This window comes from Sapajus apella, unplaced genomic scaffold (assembly GCF_009761245.1).
Source record: "Sapajus apella isolate SASKATOON/1434 unplaced genomic scaffold, GSC_monkey_1.0 scaffold4, whole genome shotgun sequence".
Classification (NCBI taxonomy): domain Eukaryota; kingdom Metazoa; phylum Chordata; class Mammalia; order Primates; family Cebidae; genus Sapajus; species Sapajus apella.
The window spans coordinates 27,350,918-27,360,451 of NW_022436944.1; the positions used below are offsets into that span (position 1 = coordinate 27,350,918).

Below are 9,534 nucleotides of genomic sequence, written 5' to 3' on the forward strand. Positions count from 1 at the left end.
ATAATGCTGAACATCTATTATTGATACTAAGTCAAAAATAAATGCTCAGTAAAATAGATATGGATAGCTAACTTCTTAACAAGATACATTACACTAAAAAGTAACAAATCAGTCTTATCATAAAAACACTATTAAAAGTATTTCCACTAAAATCAAGAATAAAACAGGACGGGCGCAGTGGCTCACACCTGTAATCTCAGCACTTATGGAGGCTGAGGCGGGTGGATCATCTGAGGTCAGGAGTTCGAGACCACCTTGTCTCTACTAAAAACACAAAAATTAGCTAGGTGTGGTGACAGGCACCTGTAATCCCAGCTACTTGGGAGGCTGAGGCAGAATCGCTTGAACTCAGGAGGTGGAGTTTGCAGTGAGCCTTGATCACACCAATGCACTCCAGCCTGGGTGAAAGAGCGAGACTCTGTCTCAAAAAGAAGAATAAGACAAAAGAAAACATGTCCACTATCATCAGTATTATTAACTACTTTTTTGGAAGGTTTAGCCATTGTATTTAGACAATCAAAAACAATTTTAAAAAGTATAAAAATCCAAAATAAGAAGAAGAAGCTATCAATATCTGTAGATGACACAAAGGCATACATATATAGTAATCTCATGAGGCCATCTGTTCAACTAAAAAGGGTTCTGGAAATCCTCACTCAATACACTGATATGATCCGAAAGTTGCTAAAGTATTTCCAACTCAGATACCTCTATCTAAGAATCAGTGCTTTGAAGGGTCAGTATTTGAAGTACCTTTTTCCATAAGGCTCTGAGCCTGTGCTTCTTTGTTGAAGACAGGAACCCCAGCCTGTAGTTAATAGGAGAAACTTCAATAAGCATTAGAGTAAAACAAAAACCACTGATAAGTGACAGAACTATAGTTTTTTACTAATTTTCAAGTGTAAAAGGCCTGATCAAAATGCATAATAAAAATAATGCAAGAATAATGCAACTGACAAGGAAAGTTGGTTGGTTGGTTGGTTGGTGGCATGCAAAGCAAAGACAAGAAAGTCATTCACTCAGAAAAATGTAAACAAATATCTCCTAGAGTAATAATTAAGTCTAGTTTTTAAGAAGTCAGTGAATGTCATATCCACTTCATAAAACTAAATGAGTATACTTTATAGAGGAAAAACTCTTGAGAGATAACATATAATAATCCTTAGATATAGCATGTAAATAGCATACCAAGAATATCAAGAAAAGAGATTCAGTAAGTCTGGAGTAGGGGTTAGACTTCTCCATTTCCTTTTTTTTCCCTTCAAATTCCTGGTTTAATAAAGACTTGCTTATTTGGAGGAAAAAAGGTCCCAAACATCAAGCTGTTCACAACAATAACCACAGTATCAACTTTAGAAAAAACATCTTAAGACTATAACATTATTTTTGCAGAGGATGCATTTGACATGCCAACTCTCATTCACAAAAATATATTGTTACATTTGTGTTGAACTGCCCCACACAGCACACTAATGTTGGGGTGTAACACACATATTTCTAACCCAAAGCTGCCTTCAGGAGCTACTCAACTAAACGAGATTGCCTTTGCAGTTAGGAAAGCAACTGCTGAGCTTCTGTATGAATGAATAGAACCGTACTCCCTGCACAACAAGAGATTATTTTAGAGACAGTTAATAAAAACCAAACATGCTTTTTATTGTTAAGTCATAAAGAGGTATCAAAAAGCAAAAATTACAGGGTAAGACTTAACAAAACTATGAGCGTCAAAGGAAGTGAAAATGGGATTACGTGCAGGGAAATATGGATTAATGAACACGAGGAGGACAAGGATGGGGAGAGCAGTGAGCATGTGCTGAAGATACTAGGGGAGAGGATCTGGTGAAAAATTTGATCTTAGACAAGCACCTAGGTAAAGAAATAATGGGATAAATTTTCTAAACCCCATTATGTGCTTAAGAGTCATCCTCACCATTGGCGCTGTCTCTGTCATCCTCTTCTTCCTCAGCCTCCTTTTCATCATCCTTGATCAAGTCTAGCTGGTCATCCCCCCAATCTTCATTATCATCATCATCCAGTAGGCCCCCCTCCTCAGCAGAGTCATCTGCACCCCGTCAGACTCCATCTTCACATTAGCCTCATCTTTCTTCACGGAGCTGCTGCTCTGCTCTTCTGATTTATCATTCTTCATCTCTACTGCTTATTTGCTCTGTTCCTTTCCCATTTTTTCCAGGTTTTCCAGGAGATAATCCACTTTTTGTTTTATCTGGGTCAATTCCTTCTTAATGACCTGAAGGTCAACTCCTTTCAACTTTCCAGACTCAGAAGATCCCCGCTGTCCACTCTTAGAACTGAAGACACTTTTGCTCCTTCACGAGGTGTTTCCTGATACTCGCTGATGTTTCAAAGGCACTAGGCCCCAGCAGCAGGAGGAGGGGAGGACGAGGTACACGTGCTGGGTCACTACACATCCTATCATAATAATCCCACTGAAAGCCATCGTCCAAGTCAAAGGAAGAACTGAGCAGAAGGGGCGGAGAAGGGTGTTCTGTTACTGACCCGTGCGTCTCTGCTGCAGATCGTTTCACACCTGCTTTTCCTCGGTTCACTTTTGGCTCTGCAGCCAGGTTAATATCTAAAACCTGGCTGCAATCTTCCTGCCATCCTCTCCCACTACAGCACCTGGGACATTTCTCTCATTAACATACTGAATGAAGGCAAAGCCCTGATGAACAGAGCAGCCCACGATTTTGCCATACTTCGAAAAGATTGCCTCCACATCAGATTTCTTGATCACCAGAGTGTTGAGATTCCCCATGGACACATGGGAGTTCATGGAGCGAGGATCTGTCTTGTTGGTAAGATTGCTGGCCATTGTGTTTGATGACAAGGTTTCTGACAAAGCCGAAAACAGGAGCCGGGAGGGAGAAGAGATTGGATTCTGAGTCTCCTCCTACTTCCGGGTTCTAGGTGGAGAAGCCGGACTGCTGCTGGAGGTCGGCAATGCGGCCACAACCGCTGTTTTTGTCTCTTCGCAAAATGCAGACTTCTCTATTTCTATAAAACTCTGTGAGTATACCTGATGTGCACTGAGAACCCACTAGCCTAAAAATTATTCGATTCAAGCTTTTTTTAAAAAAATGAGAAACGGCTGTGGCCAATTAACATTTTAACAATTGAAATATAGTGTTGCTCAATATCATCAGGTAAAACACTACTCAGGTAAATATAGGAAAATTCAGCAGAACTATTTTATAAGACTTTTGATCAGTATTTTCCTTAAAATTGAAATATATACAGAAAGTAAAGCATTGATGAATACCTCATAAGGCATAGAGTTTCTAAAATATTTATATTAATAGCATCTGACCTATGCAAATTTAATATAGGAAACACAGGACAGCTCTTCTGATGTGACAAGACTTCCATGGAATCTACAAAAGCTAATCATTTTCAGTATCTCTTCTTATAAGGTAAAATAACAAATCTTTGTGACTTTCTAGGAACCCTCTGGGAAATCTCAAAAACTGTTGTAGGTATAAAAGATGTCTTGCAAGTTTTATTTTCTTCCATATTTCAGATCTGATTTTCAGAAGGCAAAAATCAAAAAGGCTGTCAAAGACTTGGACATTTCATTAAGATAGGTTCATGTGTGCCCGAAAACAGTACTTGGTTTCCTATTAAAGTGACAATAAGACATTTAAAAATAAATATACAAGGTGACATGGTTGTAAAGAACCCTACATGAAAGAAAAAGCTTACTTTCAAAAATAAGGGACATTTTTCCTTAATTTTTTCCTCTTCCTCTTCCTCCTTCTTCTCCTCCCCTGCACCTGCTCCTCCTCGGCCTCCTCCTCCTCTTTTTGTTTTCTTCTTCTCCTTTTCCTTTTTCTACTTTTTCATAGATAAGAGCGTAAAGTTAACATACAGAATGTACAGTTATTCAAGTGAGTCACAGAATCTTTGCTTTCTAGGCAGATTACACAGAATGTAAATAGGGCAACCAACTATTCTGGTTTCTCTAGAACCGTTTTGGTTTTAGTGCTGAAAGTTTTGTATCCAGGAAACCCTGTGGTTCCAGGCAGATCAGGAAGGTTGGTTACCATAGAAAGAATAACCATTCACATTGTAGGTAACGACAATCAGTAAATCAAGAAACCAAGTACATCAAGATTGAGTGTATTTTGCAAAAGTTTTAACACACTTAGTAGCTTAAATATTAAGCCTTCACTTTCAAGTTTTAACTATTATGCTCTTTCATACTCTGGTGACACTTTACTGCAGACATGAGGGGGTTCACAAGTTTAAAACTAATTTTATAATAATCTGAAGCTCTTATTTATGATCACATGCTATACATTCATCATTGCCATCTTTAAATAAATGAATAAATGGGTATTTTAAATATTTCTCAGTTTTGATTTTTAATATAGTAAATACAATTAGTTGTGATCACATATACAAAAGCTCTTTGAGGTCCTAAGTAAGTGTGAAGTAATCCGAAGAACAAAAATTCCAAGAACTGCTGCTTACGGAAAAACAAAAGCATATTCTCAGTTGCATTTTTCTGTCACTATTGTTCCCAGGTGCAGTTGTAACCACTCATATTAATTATAACTTTTAATTGAAGTAATTAACTTCTATTTCACAGAAAAGACAAGAAAGTGGATAATTAACATATTTCTGTCATCTCAAAGCATTTAAGCAGATTAACAAAATTCATAATGTAACATTTTGTAGTCACAGGCATCCCGGTGTGGCAGAAGTGAACACATTTATTAACATGACCCATTGTTATAGTTTCTCTAATATAAAAAAATAGGTAAAATTATTCTTAATAATATGTGTGTCAGTGTTCTACTTAGAAAGCAACTAGATATCTATTGATCACATATTAATTTAATATCAATTTAAGGCTTAAATTACCTAGAGATCTTGGAAATTATCTTCAACATGACATAATTATAGAACACAATTACTGTTGAAATAAAAAGTGTGTCAGGTGATGGCATAGCTTCAGAGAAGAATCCAGAAAAAAAAAAAACTGTGTCAGAATAAGGATTCACTTTACTTGGACATAGATATACATAAAACATTACATAAAAATAATGTTAGTTTATTTGTTCTGTTAAAAAATGTTAAGAAAAACATACCCAGGTAAAATAAGCTGTTTGCTTGTATTACACTTAATAGTGATAAATCAGAAAAGACAAAGCTGTTTTTATTAAACTCACATTGGTAAACTAGTCATTTGCCAAATATTTGCTTTAGTTATGTGAATTCGAATTTTTAAAAGGTTTCTGAGTTAGTTTCAGGAAGAACCAATTTTAGCACATTTTTATAGCACATTAAAGTATTAGAAATTTAATTAGCTTATGTTTTAGGGATTTTATATAGGCATTTATTTATTCTATTAACCAATCAGAACAAATATCCTTTAATTTAAAAGACTGTATAATCTTATTTATTTACACCCTCCAGAGATGGGAAAATATATACACACATTGAGAGGTAAATCCTTTTCCAAATTACAGACAGAGAGCTTATAGCTTCAATTCTACAATTTTAGCCACAGGTCAAGTAATACAAGAAACACAGAAATTTAAAAACAAAAAGCAAATTAAAAAACCCTCACCATTCCAGATATCAAAGAGATATTCTCTTTCCTAGTGGGCATGCAATTTCTAATTGATTTCTTTCAAAATAGACAAACATTTAAGTAAACAGAAAACAAATTAAAAAGACTAACAAACCAGATTCTCTATCGTGTTGCCTCCAGCTTTGTTCTTTTTGCTTAGAATTTTCTTGGCTATACGGGCTCTTTTTTGGATCCATATGAAATTGAAAGTAGACTTTTCCAATTCTGTGAAGAAAGTCAGTGGTAGCTTGATGGGGGTAGCATTGAATCTGTAAATCACTTTGGGCAGTATAGCCATTTTCATGATATTGGTTTTTCCTATTCATGAGCATGGAATGTTTTTCCATTTGTTTGTGTCCTCTCTTGTTTACTTGAGCAGCGGTTTGTAGTTCTCCTTGAAGAGGTCCTTCACATCCCTTGTAAGTTGTATTCCTAGGTATTTTATTCTCTTTGTATTAATTGTGAATAGGCATTCACTCACGATTTGGCTCTCTGTTTGTCTATTATTGGTGTATAGGAATGCTTATGATTTTTGCCCATTGATTTTGTATCCTGAGACTTTGCTGAAGTTGCTTATCAGTTAAGGAGATGTGGGGCTGAGATGATGGGATTTTCTAAATATACAGTCATGTCATCTGCAAACGGAGACAATTTGACTTCCTCTCTTCCTAATTGAATCCTTATTTCTTTCTCTTACCTGATTGTCCTGGCCAGAACTTGCAGTACTATGTCAAGTAGGAGTGGTGAGAGAGGACACCCTTGTCTTGTGCCGGTTTTCAAAGGGAATGCTTCCAGCTGTTGCTCATTCAATATGATATTGGCTGTGGGTTTGTCATAAATTGCTCTTATTATTTTGAGATACATTCCATCAATACTTAGTTTATTGAGAGTTTTAAGCATGAAGGGTGTTGAATTTTGTCAAAGGCCTTTTCTGCATCTATTGAGCTAGTAATGTGGTTTTTGTCATTGGTTCTGTTAATGTGATGGATTACATTTATTGATTTGCATATGTTGAACCAGCCTTGTATCCCAGGGATGAAGCTGACCTGATCATGGTGGATAAGATTTTTGATGTGCTGCTGGATTCAGTTTCCAGTGTTTTATTGGGGACTTTTGTATCAGTGTTCATCAGGAATACTGGCCTAAAATTTTCTTTCTTTGTTGTGTCTCTGCCAGGTTTTGGTATCAGAATGATGCTGGCCTCATAAAATGAGTTAGGGAGGAGTCCCTCTTTTTCTATTGCTTGGAATAATTTCAGAAGGAATGGTACCAGCTCCTTTTGGTACCTCTGGTAGAATTTGGTTGTGAATCTGTCTGGTCCTGGGCTTTTTATGGTTGGTAGACTATTAATTACCGCCTCAATTTCAGAACTTGTTATTGGTCTCTTCAGGGATTCAAGTTCTTCCTGGTTTAGTCCTGGGAGGGTGTGTGTTTCCAGGAATTTATCTATTTCTTCTAGACTTTCTGGTTTATCTGCACAAAGGTGTTTATAGTATTCTCTGATGGTAGTTTGTATTTCTGTGGAATACAAAATATAGTTTATAGTATTCTCTGAAGGTAATTTGTATTTCTTTTCATTCACAGGATGAATCGCCCAGGTTTCTTATCTGTCCCCTTCCTCCATTCATTTTACATTTGTGGTAAAGTTATTTCTTTCTCATCCCTTACCTTTCTCCATTGGCCTTTTGACAACAGCTGGGCCACTTTTCACTCTGTCTTCCTAACTCCAGTATATTTATATTTACTGAAAGATCTATTTTGTTGATTTTTTCAAAAAACCAGCTCCTGGATTTATTGATTTTTTTGAAGGGTTTGTCATATCTCTCTCTCTCCTTCAGTTCTCCTCTGATCTTAGTTATTGCTTGTCTTCTGCTAGCTTTTGCATTTGTTTGCTCTTGTTTCTCTAGTTCTTTTAACTGTGATGCTAGGGTATCAATTTTAGATCTTTCCCGCTTTCTCCTGTGGGTATTTAATGCTATAAATTTCCCTCTATACACTGTTTTAGCTGTGTCCCAGAGATTCTGGTATGTTGTATCTTTGCTCTCATTGGTTTCAAAGAACTTATTTATTTCTGCCTTAATTTCATTATTTATCCAGTAGTCATTCAAGAGCAGGTTGTTCAGTTTCCATGTAGTTATACAGTTTTGAGTGAGTTTCTTAATCCTGAGTTCTAATTTGATTGCACTGTGGTTTGGGAGACTGTTTGTTACGATTTCTGTTCTTTTGCATTTACTGAGGAGTGTTTTACTTCCAATTATGTGGTCAATTTTAGAATAAGTGTGATGTGGTGCTGAGAAGAATGTATATTCTGTTGAGTTGGAGTGGAGAGTTCTGTAGATGTCTTTTAGGTCTTCTTTGTCCAGGGCTGTGTTCAAGTCCTGAATATCCTTGTTAATTTTCTGTCTCATTGATCTGTCTAATATTGACAGTGGGGTGTTAAAGTCTCCCGCTATTATTGTGTAGGAGTCTAAGTAGGTCTCTAAGAACTTGCTTTATGAATCTGGGTGCTCCTGTATTGGGTGCATATATATTTAAGATAGTAAGCTCTTTTTGTTGCATTGATCCCTTTATCATTACATTATGCTCTTCTTCGTCTTTTTTGATCTTTGTTGGTTTAAAGTCTATTTTATCAGAGACTAGAATTGAAAACCCTCCTTTTTTTTTTCTTTCTATTTGCTTGGTGAATATTCTTCCATCCCTTTATTTTGAGCCTATGTGTCTTTCCACATGAGATGGATTTCCTGAATACAGCACACTGATGGGTCTTGACTCTTTATTAAATTTGTCGGTCTGTGCCTTCTAATCGGGGCATTTAGCCCATTAACATCTAAGGTTAATATTGTTATATGTGAATTTGATCCTGTCATTATGATTCTAGGTGCTTATTTTGCCCATTAGTTGATGCATGTCCATCATAGCATCAATAGTCTTACAATTTGGTATATTTTTGCAGTGGCTGGTACCTGTTGTTCCTTTCCATGTTTAGTGCTTCCTTCAGGAGCTCTTGTAAGGCAGGCCTGGTGGTGACAAAATCTCTCAGCATTTGTTGTCTGTAAAGGATTTTATTTCTCCTTCACATATGAAGCTAAGTTTGGCTGGTTATGAAATTCTGAGTTGAAAATTATTTTCTTTAAGAATGTTAAATATTGGCCCCCACTCTCTTCTGGCTTGTAGGGTTTCTGCTGAGAGACCTACTGTGAGTTTGATGGGCTTCCCTTCGTGGGTAACCTGATCTTTCTCTCTGGTTGTCCTTTACATATTTTCTTTCATTTCAACCTTGGTGAATCTGACAGTTATGTGTCTTGGGGCTGCTCGTCTCAAGGAGTATCTTTGTGGTATTCTCTGTGTTTTCTGAATTTGAATGTTGGCCTGTCTTGCTAGGTTGGGGAAGTTCTCCTGGATAATATCCTGAAAAGTGCTTTCCACCTTGGTTCCATTCTCCCCATCACTTTCAGGGCCCTAATCACCGTAGGTTTGGTCTTTTCTCACAGTCCCATATTTCTTGGAGACTTTGTTTCTTTTCATTCGTTTTTCTCTAATCTTGTCTTCATGTTTTGTTTCATTAAGTTGATCTTCAGTCTCTGATATCCTTTCTTTTGCTTCATCAATTAAGCTATTAATACTTGTGTATGCTTCACAAAGTTCTCATGCTGTGTTTTTCAGCTCCATCAGGTCATTTATGTTCTTCTCTAAACTGGTTATTCTAGTTAGCAATTCCTCTAACCTTTTTTCTGGGCTGGAATGCCCTATTTCTCATGGCACAGTCCCTCATGGCTTCCCTTGGCTAAGGGAGGGAGTTCCCCAACCCCTTGGGCTTCCTGGGTGAGACACCCCACCCTGCTTTGACTCACTCTCAATGGGCTGCACCTGCTATCTAACCAGTCCCAATAAGATGAGCCAGGTACCTCAGTTGGAAATGCAGAAATCACCCACCTTCT

The 9,534-nt window shown here is 37.0% G+C and overlaps 1 pseudogene; it reads right to left on the reverse strand.

Annotated features, from left to right (window-relative positions):
- Nucleotides 1–1,783: 1,783 nt before the first annotated feature.
- LOC116537993 lies at nucleotides 1,784–3,138 on the reverse strand (annotated as a pseudogene).
- Nucleotides 3,139–9,534: the final 6,396 nt, after the last annotated feature.